This window comes from Mytilus californianus, unplaced genomic scaffold, assembly GCF_021869535.1.
Source record: "Mytilus californianus isolate M0D057914Y unplaced genomic scaffold, xbMytCali1.0.p SCAF_8, whole genome shotgun sequence".
NCBI classification, from domain to species: domain Eukaryota; kingdom Metazoa; phylum Mollusca; class Bivalvia; order Mytilida; family Mytilidae; genus Mytilus; species Mytilus californianus.
This window is the reverse complement of record NW_026262734.1, coordinates 49,065,940-49,084,792: the sequence shown is the minus strand read 5'-3', so window position 1 is coordinate 49,084,792 and position 18,853 is coordinate 49,065,940. Positions and strand designations below refer to the sequence as shown.

The window sequence follows — 18,853 nt, the reverse complement described above, 5'->3', positions numbered from 1 at the left end:
GACGAGCACTTAATTGGAGAGGACAACAGTGACACCGCAGTACCACCACAATTAAGGAATACCAATGCAACTGTATCAAATGCTCGTACTGATAAAACAACAAGTAGTCATGATGATACCTCAAGTTACCTTGATCCATATTTTGCAGTGGATGAAACCGAAAATCAAAGTATATCAAAGGAATCCAGTTCAAGTAATTCCTCGAACTTTGACCTTGTCATTCCAGATCATACAGGATATATCAATCCCTACCAACCTCTTCGTGAACGGCAACCAATATCAGATGGCTATGAAGTAACGGTTCATGTTCATCAGGATTCCGAGAGTTCATCTGGATCTGAGTTGTCGAAAGAAAGAAGTTCTAGTTATAAATATTCTCACGTTTATCAACAATTGCAAAAAGATCAAAGTTCTAACAAGCACAAATATGAAAAGACAACAAAAACGTCGAATGAAATGGAAATTGATTTAAGAGAGAAAAATGAAATACAGGACTGTAGAAATCAAGTCAGTAAGGACAATGAATCTATCGAGTTGCTAAATAAGAAGGGAACAGATGGGTCAGATAATGGAAAAGGACAGCGTAATAAACATTTAATCTTTGGACAAACAATAGGGGATGCTTGTCGTGAAATATCAGATAAATCACTAAATGAAGACAACGATAGCATTGACTACACTGATAAATCACTGAACACAGATACAAATCAGATGCTGTATGCCGGGGAGTGTGACGGACAGCATGCACACGTTCAACGTTTTGATATTTTGACAGATTACCTAGATATGCACGATCCTGTAAATACAGGAGAAATAGTACCAAAAACCAGGTCTAAGTTTTATTAAACATCCGGAAAACTTAAATGTATCGTTATATAACTTACAGTAACGTTGTTTTGTACACAGTAAACGGTATCATACCTTTATGTAACATCAACTATCATAAAGAGCACTTTATGTTGTTTATTAATAGAAAAGATTAAAAGGAAATATACTGTGTTTTTTTTAATGAAATTAAGTTAATTATCCCTTTAAACTGATTATTTAGTCGCGTCATTTGTATGTCTGATATTTACGTTACGTCAGACTGCTTGATCGTTTAAGCATATCCAAGCTTTTGAAAAGATTTGCTGAACAAACATAGCTGATGACCTTTTTAACAACTCTGAGAATAGTAAAATCAAATAATTTATTAAAGCAATAATTATCAGAGATGTAACAAATTCAGATAAGTACAAAAATGTGTTACCTAGCTTTGCTTTTGTAGGAAATATAAACATATGATTTTAGCTCCCATTTAAAGATAATATATACTGGTAAGATTTCCAGTCAATCGACAAATAAAGATTAAATGCCAAAATAATTTCCTGATAGGTCTTTTTAATCTACTTAAAAAAAACATGTAGTTCTTTTTTTGATAGTTCAAAACACCCGTGCACTTCCTGTTGTATCAAACACCCAGTTGCTATTAATTTTCATGGCTGTATTTTAGCTCATTCGAATCTTTAAAAAAATCCTTGTAAAATAAAGAACATATAGATGTAGAGTAAACCACAACTTAACAAGAAAATGATACTGAACATTCAGACATAGCATATACATGAAATACTACTAGTATATATACATATCTGCAAATATAAATACATTTGTCAAGTTGTCTATAAAACAAGCCTACATGTAGCTATACAAGTGCGTACCTTTTCACCTTTTCGCAACAGCAGGTTTTGATTGGCAACAATCGAAATTTTGATGATATTAGGAAGATCTTTAATCAACAAAGACACACACAATACACAATCCAACCAATAAAACACCAGAAAAATATAAAATGAGTAATCATAAAAAGGAAGAAAGGAATAAAACAAAAATATTTGACATCACAACAGACCACATGACTCACCAAAATCCCACCCCTCATCCGAAAATGCATGTTAATAAAACAAACAAAACATACAACACATAACAACAAATATTACGTATAATAATAAAGAGATGTGGTATGATTGACCATGAGACAAATATCCACCAAAGTTCAAATGAAGTGGATGTAAGCAATTATAGGCAACCGTACGACCATAAATGAGAAACACCAATATCGTATGGTCGGGTATAAAAGGGCCCGATATGAAAAATATGAAACAATTCAGTTAAAAAAACTAACGGTCTAATATATAACAGAAAAATTTACGAAAAACAAAAATGACAGACATAAACCAACGACAACCACTGAACTACAGGCTTCGGCGGGGTTAAACATGTTTGTGACCGCTTAACCCTTCCCTAACCTGGGACAGTGGTGTAACAGTACAACATACGATCAAACTATAAACATCAGTTGAAAAGGCCTACCTCATCAGATGGATACAAATATAAATACATCTGACGAAAACACAGATTGGACGCAAGCTATCATCTTCGTCATTCTACACAATAAGTCATTAAAGTGAAAGGACCCCACTTTTATCATTGAAATCCACGATATAGAATTAAGAAACAATTTACTATGCATGAAAATGTTTCATGATGCCTTACCCGACTTTGGCTATACAGTTTTGTCATTCTTGGTTTATAAGCTCTTCATTTGTTTAATAAGCTTTGGATTTTTAAATGTTTTGCCTCGAACATCACTGATGAGACATTTATTGTCGAAATGCGCATTTGATGCATACAAATTGGTACAGTTAATTTTATTCCAAAAATTATTTGCATACGTATACATGTATGTACAAATATCATGCCACCTCCGTCAATCGATTAATTTCAGAGACGGCAATGATTCTTGAATTAAGAGAAATATGTCCTCTTTTGTTTTCTTAAATACCGAACAACAATATTAAATTGCATTAATTTTAATATCGCCAAATATAAGAAAACTGTATTCCAAGGTATCTATGATATTTGATTTCCAAGGTATTATAATATTATTTATATTCGGTCACCTTGAGGAGAGTCAGTTAATTTTAAAAATGTACAGTACACATAGCTTTTCTTTTTCCAGTATTTAATGAAAATTCTACTTTTACTTACCAAATAAAACGTACGTTATAGTAATAGCTTCAGTTATATAGTAGCTGGTCCTGAAAGATACAATCATAATAAACATGATAAAGGGAAATAACCTGTGTAGTCATTTGACCTACATGGAAGTACACATTCAAAAAGTCGATGGGTGAAATTCTACAAAATAAAACATAAATTGAATTGGAGAGGACTCAAGGAGTTAGGGGAGTTTTATTAGCAAAATCGTAGAGTAAGTATTAAGATTTTTTGTCAATAATATGTATGAAATTATTGTTGCACTTTCGTTTTTACAATGCATGTGACGTATATAAATAAAGCTGTATGCATGTTATATAACTTCACAATTTGATTAAAAAGATATATATTAATGGGCCAACTTCGTTATGATTTCTGGACTGTTCTGGTAAAAATAGCAGTTCAGCTTCATGACGCAATTTCCTGTAATTTTTCAATTCAAATCTACATTTCATAGAGGTTAGGATGAGGTTTACAGAATAGAGCATAATGGGTCAAACCTGCACCAAAAATTGACCCCTCAAAACAAAGGAAAAGGGAGCGAAAAGACAAAAAACACACATGAAAGATAAAAATGGGGTGCTTGATATAAGAAATTGGCAAACAAAACAAAGAGTTAAAACAAAATGACCTTATCGATTAAAGAATACAGAAATGAAAGACACCCATCTCAAGACGCTCTTTCATTGTTGAAAAGGAAAGTGGTGTGGAAAACCAACTCTGTAAATACTTTAAATTACGCTAACCTCAATTGATATCTTTCAAGCAAAACAAATCTAAAATAGATTTCTTAAAGCGTATGATGAAAACACTTGATTAAACATGACAGGTAAATTGGTTTAAATGTATATCTAGATAAAATCCACACAATAAAAAAAACCTGTACATAATGTGAAATAAGAGACATTTAAATATTCAACCTGATCTTCACATGGGAATATCTTTCTATTTTTAATGTTAATAAACAGTTACTTGTTACAAAGCACACGTTCTTTTTCCTTATAAATTTATCAAAAATATTTTAAAGAATCATTAGGAGAAAATAGAACCATATACTTTCGAGTGACTGGGTGGGGCTTCATGTATTTGCTTATTATAGATCAGTCCTTCTTTAAACTTTTGTTTTCTTGATAAAATCTTTAAGAAAATGTTTTTATGTAATACTTAATCCAAACAATACAAATAGTTTATCTTTAATGTAAATCCATTTGATGTTGGATGTGTACTGATTGATACGTTAGTCTTAGATACATAGTTTTTTAGTAGTTTAGATGTCAGTAACTCCGAGTACTCTCAGATCTTAGTACTTAGTGTCTTTTTTATTATAGTTTTGTATAAATACCCTGGTACGTCCGGTCTGTGTTTTTATTGCTGCTTTGTATCGATCTGATGAGTTAAGCCCTTTTCAACTGATTGTTATAGTTTGTTCACATGCTGTACTGTTACACCACTTTCCCAGGTAAGGGAAAGGGTTCGGCACAGGCTATCATGTTTAACACAGTCACATTTTGTATGTGCATGTCCCAAGTCAGGAGCCTGTAATGCAGTGGTTGTCGTTTGTTGCTGTTTATCAAATTTGTATTTCGTTCATTATTATTTTACATGAATCATTAGTTATCTCGTTTGCATTCTTTAAAATTTTTCATCTCGGGGCCTTTTATAGCAGACTATTGGGCATGGGTTTTGCTTATAGTTGACGGCCGTACGCTGACCTATATGTGGACTTCTATGCCATTTGGTCTTTGGTTAGGAGTTGTCTCATTTGCAATTATACCATCTTTTTCATGCTTGATATAACACACAAAATATTTTCCTTTATTTTGGAATATAATAATTAACCCTTTCCCTTTCACACCGGTACAGCTTACCGGTGAAGCAAATTTTAAGATATTTTTTGGGCATTTAGTCTTGTTCCATTGTCATTTGCTGACGTACAGATATGGTTAAGGGCTCAAATTAATCCTCAGAATACCAGCAATATGGTTGAATGTGCATCAAACTTCTATCATTATCAGTTTATAGTTAATTCGCCTCTTACTGACATGTGTTTCTTCTGTAAAAAACATTTTTGTTTCTTCGGATTTTAAAGAATATTTTCAAAAAGAAGTGCATAGAAAACTGTCCTTTTTGGGGGAATTATGACTTTTTTCAATAACTGTGCAGTGAGTTTTTGAAGAATGGTATTAAAGTAATAGTTCTAACTTGTACACTAGTTAAAAATGTAATTTTTAGTGTACCAGCGCAATCACAAACTTGAAATGCGCTAAAAATCCGTAGTCATTTCTTAAAGATTTTATCGTAAAAGAGACAAAAACCACTGAAATGTCCTGAATTTTTTTTAGCAAAGTTGAAATAGATGTAACAAAACATGGTTTCGTAGGTGTTTGGGTATGATAAAGTTGAAAACACTTTTGTTTAAATGAAGGAAAATGTATATGTCAATGGAAACAAGAGAGACTAAGAACTGGATTCCTGCTATATTTGCGCAAAAATCATGCATTTGGCCATTTGGCATAAAAAATATATCATCTGAACACATAATTTCGAAAAGAAAACAAGCTGGGTGAGGATCTTCATATGTTTTTTTTTTTCACGTCTTGAGTAGTAGACTTAAGTACTTAAATTTCAATATATTCCTAACAGTGCCAGTGGTGCAGGGGTATGCTGAACAAACCAAAGGCGGAAAGATCGCGTGTTCGATTCTCACTGCCGGAGGTGGAAAAATTATTTCCTATATTAAATGTAACTTAACTTAACTTTACTTTCAATTTCAAAAAGAAAAACCAACGAAATACTTATGTTTGTTTTTTAAAGAATTTGTGTGCCAAATTGCCCCCCCCCCCTTTTTCCCCCATTTACTTCATCGGGTTTGGTCCAGGGTGCGCCACATCAAGTTATCATTAGTAATTCAATAAAAATTTTCCCTTAGAAAAACAAAATTTAGGTTACTGCTTGACTGAAAACGATTTAGACAAAAAACGAGTGTCCGAGTTTGTAATTGGACGAAAAGAGCGTCTGGAATCAGTTATTTTGAATGTTACGGACATCGAGATTTCAAGGCATATAGCACGTATTTCCCCTTTTAATACCAATATGATAACTTGTATGTCTTTAACAGACTTGGGGCATTGTGTTTCCACCAAAACCTTACCCTATTAGCGCAACAATATGTCTCTACACGACTTTTGTCCCAAGGATTTCGTATTTTTCCACATTTTCTCCAAAAGTCACGTGACTTTTCGAAACATCCCACGTGACCCAAAAAGGACGAATTATCTTAAAACGTAATTTTCTGAAATATTTGACCAATTATCTTTCATATGAGCCCAACATGGCATGTGCATGACCATTGGTTCGAATGCAGTATTCAATTGAACTTTGATAGTGTCTTTTCTATAAGTAAAGGTCTAAAATGCCTGAAAGGGAAAGGGTTAAGCCAATTAACCCTTTCCCTTTCACACCGGTACAGCTTACCGGTGAAGCAAATTTTAAGATATTTTTTGGGCATTTAGTCTTGTTCCATTGTCATTTGCTGACGTACAGATATGGTTAAGGGCTCAAATTAATCCTCAGAATACCAGCAATATGGTTGAATGTGCATCAAACTTCTATCATTATCAGTTTATAGTTAATTCGCCTCTTACTGACATGTGTTTCTTCTGTAAAAAACATTTTTGTTTCTTCGGATTTTAAAGAATATTTTCAAAAAGAAGTGCATAGAAAACTGTCCTTTTTGGGGGAATTATGACTTTTTTCAATAACTGTGCAGTGAGTTTTTGAAGAATGGTATTAAAGTAATAGTTCTAACTTGTACACTAGTTAAAAATGTAATTTTTAGTGTACCAGCGCAATCACAAACTTGAAATGCGCTAAAAATCCGTAGTCATTTCTTAAAGATTTTATCGTAAAAGAGACAAAAACCACTGAAATGTCCTGAATTTTTTTTAGCAAAGTTGAAATAGATGTAACAAAACATGGTTTCGTAGGTGTTTGGGTATGATAAAGTTGAAAACACTTTTGTTTAAATGAAGGAAAATGTATATGTCAATGGAAACAAGAGAGACTAAGAACTGGATTCCTGCTATATTTGCGCAAAAATCATGCATTTGGCCATTTGGCATAAAAAATATATCATCTGAACACATAATTTCGAAAAGAAAACAAGCTGGGTGAGGATCTTCATATGTTTTTTTTTTTCACGTCTTGAGTAGTAGACTTAAGTACTTAAATTTCAATATATTCCTAACAGTGCCAGTGGTGCAGGGGTATGCTGAACAAACCAAAGGCGGAAAGATCGCGTGTTCGATTCTCACTGCCGGAGGTGGAAAAATTATTTCCTATATTAAATGTAACTTAACTTAACTTTACTTTCAATTTCAAAAAGAAAAACCAACGAAATACTTATGTTTGTTTTTTAAAGAATTTGTGTGCCAAATTGCCCCCCCCCCCTTTTTCCCCCATTTACTTCATCGGGTTTGGTCCAGGGTGCGCCACATCAAGTTATCATTAGTAATTCAATAAAAATTTTCCCTTAGAAAAACAAAATTTAGGTTACTGCTTGACTGAAAACGATTTAGACAAAAAACGAGTGTCCGAGTTTGTAATTGGACGAAAAGAGCGTCTGGAATCAGTTATTTTGAATGTTACGGACATCGAGATTTCAAGGCATATAGCACGTATTTCCCCTTTTAATACCAATATGATAACTTGTATGTCTTTAACAGACTTGGGGCATTGTGTTTCCACCAAAACCTTACCCTATTAGCGCAACAATATGTCTCTACACGACTTTTGTCCCAAGGATTTCGTATTTTTCCACATTTTCTCCAAAAGTCACGTGACTTTTCGAAACATCCCACGTGACCCAAAAAGGACGAATTATCTTAAAACGTAATTTTCTGAAATATTTGACCAATTATCTTTCATATGAGCCCAACATGGCATGTGCATGACCATTGGTTCGAATGCAGTATTCAATTGAACTTTGATAGTGTCTTTTCTATAAGTAAAGGTCTAAAATGCCTGAAAGGGAAAGGGTTAAGCCAATTAACCCTTTCCCTTTCACACCGGTACAGCTTACCGGTGAAGCAAATTTTAAGATATTTTTTGGGCATTTAGTCTTGTTCCATTGTCATTTGCTGACGTACAGATATGGTTAAGGGCTCAAATTAATCCTCAGAATACCAGCAATATGGTTGAATGTGCATCAAACTTCTATCATTATCAGTTTATAGTTAATTCGCCTCTTACTGACATGTGTTTCTTCTGTAAAAAACATTTTTGTTTCTTCGGATTTTAAAGAATATTTTCAAAAAGAAGTGCATAGAAAACTGTCCTTTTTGGGGGAATTATGACTTTTTTCAATAACTGTGCAGTGAGTTTTTGAAGAATGGTATTAAAGTAATAGTTCTAACTTGTACACTAGTTAAAAATGTAATTTTTAGTGTACCAGCGCAATCACAAACTTGAAATGCGCTAAAAATCCGTAGTCATTTCTTAAAGATTTTATCGTAAAAGAGACAAAAACCACTGAAATGTCCTGAATTTTTTTTAGCAAAGTTGAAATAGATGTAACAAAACATGGTTTCGTAGGTGTTTGGGTATGATAAAGTTGAAAACACTTTTGTTTAAATGAAGGAAAATGTATATGTCAATGGAAACAAGACAGACTAAGAACTGGATTCCTGCTATATTTGCGCAAAAATCATGCATTTGGCCATTTGGCATAAAAAATATATCATCTGAAGACATAATTTCGAAAAGAAAACAAGCTGGGTGAGGATCTTCATATGTTTTTTTTTTTCACGTCTTGAGTAGTAGACTTAAGTACTTAAATTTCAATATATTCCTAACAGTGCCAGTGGTGCAGGGGTATGCTGAACAAACCAAAGGCGGAAAGATCGCGTGTTCGATTCTCACTGCCGGAGGTGGAAAAATTATTTCCTATATTAAATGTAACTTAACTTAACTTTACTTTCAATTTCAAAAAGAAAAACCAACGAAATACTTATGTTTGTTTTTTAAAGAATTTGTGTGCCAAATTGCCCCCCCCCCCCTTTTTCCCCCATTTACTTCATCGGGTTTGGTCCAGGGTGCGCCACATCAAGTTATCATTAGTAATTCAATAAAAATTTTCCCTTAGAAAAACAAAATTTAGGTTACTGCTTGACTGAAAACGATTTAGACAAAAAACGAGTGTCCGAGTTTGTAATTGGACGAAAAGAGCGTCTGGAATCAGTTATTTTGAATGTTACGGACATCGAGATTTCAAGGCATATAGCACGTATTTCCCCTTTTAATACCAATATGATAACTTGTATGTCTTTAACAGACTTGGGGCATTGTGTTTCCACCAAAACCTTACCCTATTAGCGCAACAATATGTCTCTACACGACTTTTGTCCCAAGGATTTCGTATTTTTCCACATTTTCTCCAAAAGTCACGTGACTTTTCGAAACATCCCACGTGACCCAAAAAGGACGAATTATCTTAAAACGTAATTTTCTGAAATATTTGACCAATTATCTTTCATATGAGCCCAACATGGCATGTGCATGACCATTGGTTCGAATGCAGTATTCAATTGAACTTTGATAGTGTCTTTTCTATAAGTAAAGGTCTAAAATGCCTGAAAGGGAAAGGGTTAAGCCAATTAACCCTTTCCCTTTCACACCGGTACAGCTTACCGGTGAAGCAAATTTTAAGATATTTTTTGGGCATTTAGTCTTGTTCCATTGTCATTTGCTGACGTACAGATATGGTTAAGGGCTCAAATTAATCCTCAGAATACCAGCAATATGGTTGAATGTGCATCAAACTTCTATCATTATCAGTTTATAGTTAATTCGCCTCTTACTGACATGTGTTTCTTCTGTAAAAAACATTTTTGTTTCTTCGGATTTTAAAGAATATTTTCAAAAAGAAGTGCATAGAAAACTGTCCTTTTTGGGGGAATTATGACTTTTTTCAATAACTGTGCAGTGAGTTTTTGAAGAATGGTATTAAAGTAATAGTTCTAACTTGTACACTAGTTAAAAATGTAATTTTTAGTGTACCAGCGCAATCACAAACTTGAAATGCGCTAAAAATCCGTAGTCATTTCTTAAAGATTTTATCGTAAAAGAGACAAAAACCACTGAAATGTCCTGAATTTTTTTTAGCAAAGTTGAAATAGATGTAACAAAACATGGTTTCGTAGGTGTTTGGGTATGATAAAGTTGAAAACACTTTTGTTTAAATGAAGGAAAATGTATATGTCAATGGAAACAAGACAGACTAAGAACTGGATTCCTGCTATATTTGCGCAAAAATCATGCATTTGGCCATTTGGCATAAAAAATATATCATCTGAAGACATAATTTCGAAAAGAAAACAAGCTGGGTGAGGATCTTCATATGTTTTTTTTTTCACGTCTTGAGTAGTAGACTTAAGTACTTAAATTTCAATATATTCCTAACAGTGCCAGTGGTGCAGGGGTATGCTGAACAAACCAAAGGCGGAAAGATCGCGTGTTCGATTCTCACTGCCGGAGGTGGAAAAATTATTTCCTATATTAAATGTAACTTAACTTAACTTTACTTTCAATTTCAAAAAGAAAAACCAACGAAATACTTATGTTTGTTTTTTAAAGAATTTGTGTGCCAAATTGCCCCCCCCCCCCTTTTTCCCCCATTTACTTCATCGGGTTTGGTCCAGGGTGCGCCACATCAAGTTATCATTAGTAATTCAATAAAAATTTTCCCTTAGAAAAACAAAATTTAGGTTACTGCTTGACTGAAAACGATTTAGACAAAAAACGAGTGTCCGAGTTTGTAATTGGACGAAAAGAGCGTCTGGAATCAGTTATTTTGAATGTTACGGACATCGAGATTTCAAGGCATATAGCACGTATTTCCCCTTTTAATACCAATATGATAACTTGTATGTCTTTAACAGACTTGGGGCATTGTGTTTCCACCAAAACCTTACCCTATTAGCGCAACAATATGTCTCTACACGACTTTTGTCCCAAGGATTTCGTATTTTTCCACATTTTCTCCAAAAGTCACGTGACTTTTCGAAACATCCCACGTGACCCAAAAAGGACGAATTATCTTAAAACGTAATTTTCTGAAATATTTGACCAATTATCTTTCATATGAGCCCAACATGGCATGTGCATGACCATTGGTTCGAATGCAGTATTCAATTGAACTTTGATAGTGTCTTTTCTATAAGTAAAGGTCTAAAATGCCTGAAAGGGAAAGGGTTAAGCCAATTAACCCTTTCCCTTTCACACCGGTACAGCTTACCGGTGAAGCAAATTTTAAGATATTTTTTGGGCATTTAGTCTTGTTCCATTGTCATTTGCTGACGTACAGATATGGTTAAGGGCTCAAATTAATCCTCAGAATACCAGCAATATGGTTGAATGTGCATCAAACTTCTATCATTATCAGTTTATAGTTAATTCGCCTCTTACTGACATGTGTTTCTTCTGTAAAAAACATTTTTGTTTCTTCGGATTTTAAAGAATATTTTCAAAAAGAAGTGCATAGAAAACTGTCCTTTTTGGGGGAATTATGACTTTTTTCAATAACTGTGCAGTGAGTTTTTGAAGAATGGTATTAAAGTAATAGTTCTAACTTGTACACTAGTTAAAAATGTAATTTTTAGTGTACCAGCGCAATCACAAACTTGAAATGCGCTAAAAATCCGTAGTCATTTCTTAAAGATTTTATCGTAAAAGAGACAAAAACCACTGAAATGTCCTGAATTTTTTTTAGCAAAGTTGAAATAGATGTAACAAAACATGGTTTCGTAGGTGTTTGGGTATGATAAAGTTGAAAACACTTTTGTTTAAATGAAGGAAAATGTATATGTCAATGGAAACAAGACAGACTAAGAACTGGATTCCTGCTATATTTGCGCAAAAATCATGCATTTGGCCATTTGGCATAAAAAATATATCATCTGAAGACATAATTTCGAAAAGAAAACAAGCTGGGTGAGGATCTTCATATGTTTTTTTTTTTCACGTCTTGAGTAGTAGACTTAAGTACTTAAATTTCAATATATTCCTAACAGTGCCAGTGGTGCAGGGGTATGCTGAACAAACCAAAGGCGGAAAGATCGCGTGTTCGATTCTCACTGCCGGAGGTGGAAAAATTATTTCCTATATTAAATGTAACTTAACTTAACTTTACTTTCAATTTCAAAAAGAAAAACCAACGAAATACTTATGTTTGTTTTTTAAAGAATTTGTGTGCCAAATTGCCCCCCCCCCCCTTTTTCCCCCATTTACTTCATCGGGTTTGGTCCAGGGTGCGCCACATCAAGTTATCATTAGTAATTCAATAAAAATTTTCCCTTAGAAAAACAAAATTTAGGTTACTGCTTGACTGAAAACGATTTAGACAAAAAACGAGTGTCCGAGTTTGTAATTGGACGAAAAGAGCGTCTGGAATCAGTTATTTTGAATGTTACGGACATCGAGATTTCAAGGCATATAGCACGTATTTCCCCTTTTAATACCAATATGATAACTTGTATGTCTTTAACAGACTTGGGGCATTGTGTTTCCACCAAAACCTTACCCTATTAGCGCAACAATATGTCTCTACACGACTTTTGTCCCAAGGATTTCGTATTTTTCCACATTTTCTCCAAAAGTCACGTGACTTTTCGAAACATCCCACGTGACCCAAAAAGGACGAATTATCTTAAAACGTAATTTTCTGAAATATTTGACCAATTATCTTTCATATGAGCCCAACATGGCATGTGCATGACCATTGGTTCGAATGCAGTATTCAATTGAACTTTGATAGTGTCTTTTCTATAAGTAAAGGTCTAAAATGCCTGAAAGGGAAAGGGTTAAGCCAATTAACCCTTTCCCTTTCACACCGGTACAGCTTACCGGTGAAGCAAATTTTAAGATATTTTTTGGGCATTTAGTCTTGTTCCATTGTCATTTGCTGACGTACAGATATGGTTAAGGGCTCAAATTAATCCTCAGAATACCAGCAATATGGTTGAATGTGCATCAAACTTCTATCATTATCAGTTTATAGTTAATTCGCCTCTTACTGACATGTGTTTCTTCTGTAAAAAACATTTTTGTTTCTTCGGATTTTAAAGAATATTTTCAAAAAGAAGTGCATAGAAAACTGTCCTTTTTGGGGGAATTATGACTTTTTTCAATAACTGTGCAGTGAGTTTTTGAAGAATGGTATTAAAGTAATAGTTCTAACTTGTACACTAGTTAAAAATGTAATTTTTAGTGTACCAGCGCAATCACAAACTTGAAATGCGCTAAAAATCCGTAGTCATTTCTTAAAGATTTTATCGTAAAAGAGACAAAAACCACTGAAATGTCCTGAATTTTTTTTAGCAAAGTTGAAATAGATGTAACAAAACATGGTTTCGTAGGTGTTTGGGTATGATAAAGTTGAAAACACTTTTGTTTAAATGAAGGAAAATGTATATGTCAATGGAAACAAGACAGACTAAGAACTGGATTCCTGCTATATTTGCGCAAAAATCATGCATTTGGCCATTTGGCATAAAAAATATATCATCTGAAGACATAATTTCGAAAAGAAAACAAGCTGGGTGAGGATCTTCATATGTTTTTTTTTTTCACGTCTTGAGTAGTAGACTTAAGTACTTAAATTTCAATATATTCCTAACAGTGCCAGTGGTGCAGGGGTATGCTGAACAAACCAAAGGCGGAAAGATCGCGTGTTCGATTCTCACTGCCGGAGGTGGAAAAATTATTTCCTATATTAAATGTAACTTAACTTAACTTTACTTTCAATTTCAAAAAGAAAAACCAACGAAATACTTATGTTTGTTTTTTAAAGAATTTGTGTGCCAAATTGCCCCCCCCCCCCCTTTTTCCCCCATTTACTTCATCGGGTTTGGTCCAGGGTGCGCCACATCAAGTTATCATTAGTAATTCAATAAAAATTTTCCCTTAGAAAAACAAAATTTAGGTTACTGCTTGACTGAAAACGATTTAGACAAAAAACGAGTGTCCGAGTTTGTAATTGGACGAAAAGAGCGTCTGGAATCAGTTATTTTGAATGTTACGGACATCGAGATTTCAAGGCATATAGCACGTATTTCCCCTTTTAATACCAATATGATAACTTGTATGTCTTTAACAGACTTGGGGCATTGTGTTTCCACCAAAACCTTACCCTATTAGCGCAACAATATGTCTCTACACGACTTTTGTCCCAAGGATTTCGTATTTTTCCACATTTTCTCCAAAAGTCACGTGACTTTTCGAAACATCCCACGTGACCCAAAAAGGACGAATTATCTTAAAACGTAATTTTCTGAAATATTTGACCAATTATCTTTCATATGAGCCCAACATGGCATGTGCATGACCATTGGTTCGAATGCAGTATTCAATTGAACTTTGATAGTGTCTTTTCTATAAGTAAAGGTCTAAAATGCCTGAAAGGGAAAGGGTTAAGCCAATTAACCCTTTCCCTTTCACACCGGTACAGCTTACCGGTGAAGCAAATTTTAAGATATTTTTTGGGCATTTAGTCTTGTTCCATTGTCATTTGCTGACGTACAGATATGGTTAAGGGCTCAAATTAATCCTCAGAATACCAGCAATATGGTTGAATGTGCATCAAACTTCTATCATTATCAGTTTATAGTTAATTCGCCTCTTACTGACATGTGTTTCTTCTGTAAAAAACATTTTTGTTTCTTCGGATTTTAAAGAATATTTTCAAAAAGAAGTGCATAGAAAACTGTCCTTTTTGGGGGAATTATGACTTTTTTCAATAACTGTGCAGTGAGTTTTTGAAGAATGGTATTAAAGTAATAGTTCTAACTTGTACACTAGTTAAAAATGTAATTTTTAGTGTACCAGCGCAATCACAAACTTGAAATGCGCTAAAAATCCGTAGTCATTTCTTAAAGATTTTATCGTAAAAGAGACAAAAACCACTGAAATGTCCTGAATTTTTTTTAGCAAAGTTGAAATAGATGTAACAAAACATGGTTTCGTAGGTGTTTGGGTATGATAAAGTTGAAAACACTTTTGTTTAAATGAAGGAAAATGTATATGTCAATGGAAACAAGACAGACTAAGAACTGGATTCCTGCTATATTTGCGCAAAAATCATGCATTTGGCCATTTGGCATAAAAAATATATCATCTGAAGACATAATTTCGAAAAGAAAACAAGCTGGGTGAGGATCTTCATATGTTTTTTTTTTTCACGTCTTGAGTAGTAGACTTAAGTACTTAAATTTCAATATATTCCTAACAGTGCCAGTGGTGCAGGGGTATGCTGAACAAACCAAAGGCGGAAAGATCGCGTGTTCGATTCTCACTGCCGGAGGTGGAAAAATTATTTCCTATATTAAATGTAACTTAACTTAACTTTACTTTCAATTTCAAAAAGAAAAACCAACGAAATACTTATGTTTGTTTTTTAAAGAATTTGTGTGCCAAATTGCCCCCCCCCCCCTTTTTCCCCCATTTACTTCATCGGGTTTGGTCCAGGGTGCGCCACATCAAGTTATCATTAGTAATTCAATAAAAATTTTCCCTTAGAAAAACAAAATTTAGGTTACTGCTTGACTGAAAACGATTTAGACAAAAAACGAGTGTCCGAGTTTGTAATTGGACGAAAAGAGCGTCTGGAATCAGTTATTTTGAATGTTACGGACATCGAGATTTCAAGGCATATAGCACGTATTTCCCCTTTTAATACCAATATGATAACTTGTATGTCTTTAACAGACTTGGGGCATTGTGTTTCCACCAAAACCTTACCCTATTAGCGCAACAATATGTCTCTACACGACTTTTGTCCCAAGGATTTCGTATTTTTCCACATTTTCTCCAAAAGTCACGTGACTTTTCGAAACATCCCACGTGACCCAAAAAGGACGAATTATCTTAAAACGTAATTTTCTGAAATATTTGACCAATTATCTTTCATATGAGCCCAACATGGCATGTGCATGACCATTGGTTCGAATGCAGTATTCAATTGAACTTTGATAGTGTCTTTTCTATAAGTAAAGGTCTAAAATGCCTGAAAGGGAAAGGGTTAAGCCAATTAACCCTTTCCCTTTCACACCGGTACAGCTTACCGGTGAAGCAAATTTTAAGATATTTTTTGGGCATTTAGTCTTGTTCCATTGTCATTTGCTGACGTACAGATATGGTTAAGGGCTCAAATTAATCCTCAGAATACCAGCAATATGGTTGAATGTGCATCAAACTTCTATCATTATCAGTTTATAGTTAATTCGCCTCTTACTGACATGTGTTTCTTCTGTAAAAAACATTTTTGTTTCTTCGGATTTTAAAGAATATTTTCAAAAAGAAGTGCATAGAAAACTGTCCTTTTTGGGGGAATTATGACTTTTTTCAATAACTGTGCAGTGAGTTTTTGAAGAATGGTATTAAAGTAATAGTTCTAACTTGTACACTAGTTAAAAATGTAATTTTTAGTGTACCAGCGCAATCACAAACTTGAAATGCGCTAAAAATCCGTAGTCATTTCTTAAAGATTTTATCGTAAAAGAGACAAAAACCACTGAAATGTCCTGAATTTTTTTTAGCAAAGTTGAAATAGATGTAACAAAACATGGTTTCGTAGGTGTTTGGGTATGATAAAGTTGAAAACACTTTTGTTTAAATGAAGGAAAATGTATATGTCAATGGAAACAAGACAGACTAAGAACTGGATTCCTGCTATATTTGCGCAAAAATCATGCATTTGGCCATTTGGCATAAAAAATATATCATCTGAAGACATAATTTCGAAAAGAAAACAAGCTGGGTGAGGATCTTCATATGTTTTTTTTTTTCACGTCTTGAGTAGTAGACTTAAGTACTTAAATTTCAATATATTCCTAACAGTGCCAGTGGTGCAGGGGTATGCTGAACAAACCAAAGGCGGAAAGATCGCGTGTTCGATTCTCACTGCCGGAGGTGGAAAAATTATTTCCTATATTAAATGTAACTTAACTTAACTTTACTTTCAATTTCAAAAAGAAAAACCAACGAAATACTTATGTTTGTTTTTTAAAGAATTTGTGTGCCAAATTGCCCCCCCCCCCCTTTTTCCCCCATTTACTTCATCGGGTTTGGTCCAGGGTGCGCCACATCAAGTTATCATTAGTAATTCAATAAAAATTTTCCCTTAGAAAAACAAAATTTAGGTTACTGCTTGACTGAAAACGATTTAGACAAAAAACGAGTGTCCGAGTTTGTAATTGGACGAAAAGAGCGTCTGGAATCAGTTATTTTGAATGTTACGGACATCGAGATTTCAAGGCATATAGCACGTATTTCCCCTTTTAATACCAATATGATAACTTGTATGTCTTTAACAGACTTGGGGCATTGTGTTTCCACCAAAACCTTACCCTATTAGCGCAACAATATGTCTCTACACGACTTTTGTCCCAAGGATTTCGTATTTTTCCACATTTTCTCCAAAAGTCACGTGACTTTTCGAAACATCCCACGTGACCCAAAAAGGACGAATTATCTTAAAACGTAATTTTCTGAAATATTTGACCAATTATCTTTCATATGAGCCCAACATGGCATGTGCATGACCATTGGTTCGAATGCAGTATTCAATTGAACTTTGATAGTGTCTTTTCTATAAGTAAAGGTCTAAAATGCCTGAAAGGGAAAGGGTTAAGCCAATTAACCCTTTCCCTTTCACACCGGTACAGCTTACCGGTGAAGCAAATTTTAAGATATTTTTTGGGCATTTAGTCTTGTTCCATTGTCATTTGCTGACGTACAGATATGGTTAAGGGCTCAAATTAATCCTCAGAATACCAGCAATATGGTTGAATGTGCATCAAACTTCTATCATTATCAGTTTATAGTTAATTCGCCTCTTACTGACATGTGTTTCTTCTGTAAAAAACATTTTTGTTTCTTCGGATTTTAAAGAATATTTTCAAAAAGAAGTGCATAGAAAACTGTCCTTTTTGGGGGAATTATGACTTTTTTCAATAACTGTGCAGTGAGTTTTTGAAGAATGGTATTAAAGTAATAGTTCTAACTTGTACACTAGTTAAAAATGTAATTTTTAGTGTACCAGCGCAATCACAAACTTGAAATGCGCTAAAAATCCGTAGTCATTTCTTAAAGATTTTATCGTAAAAGAGACAAAAACCACTGAAATGTCCTGAATTTTTTTTAGCAAAGTTGAAATAGATGTAACAAAACATGGTTTCGTAGGTGTTTGGGTATGATAAAGTTGAAAACACTTTTGTTTAAATGAAGGAAAATGTATATGTCAATGGAAACAAGACAGACTAAGAACTGGATTCCTGCTATATTTGCGCAAAAATCATGCATTTGGCCATTTGGCATAAAAAATATATCATCTGAAGACATAATTTCGAAAAGAAAACAAGCTGGGTGAGGATCTTCATATGTTTTTTTTTTTCACGTCTTGAGTAGTAGACTTAAGTACTTAAATTTCAATATATTCCTAACAGTGCCAGTGGTGCAGGGGTATGCTGAACAAACCAAAGGCGGAAAGATCGCGTGTTCGATTCTCACTGCCGGAGGTGGAAAAATTATTTCCTATATTAAATGTAACTTAACTTAACTTTACTTTCAATTTCAAAAAGAAAAACCAACGAAATACTTATGTTTGTTTTTTAAAGAATTTGTGTGCCAAATTGCCCCCCCCCCCCCCTTTTTCCCCCATTTACTTCATCGGGTTTGGTCCAGGGTGCGCCACATCAAGTTATCATTAGTAATTCAATAAAAATTTTCCCTTAGAAAAACAAAATTTAGGTTACTGCTTGACTGA

At 34.0% G+C, this 18,853-nt stretch overlaps 1 protein-coding gene across 1 annotated transcript in view; it reads left to right on the top strand.

Moving 5' to 3' along the window:
• The first annotated feature begins 3,133 nt into the window (after nucleotides 1-3,133).
• LOC127712064 (uncharacterized) overlaps nucleotides 3,134-18,853 on the top strand; it is a 65,359-nt gene continuing 49,639 nt past the window's right edge. The window contains exon 1 of the mRNA XM_052218256.1: nucleotides 3,134-3,250. The gene's annotated coding sequence lies outside the window, so the exon portion shown is untranslated. The remainder of the gene's footprint in view (nucleotides 3,251-18,853) is intronic.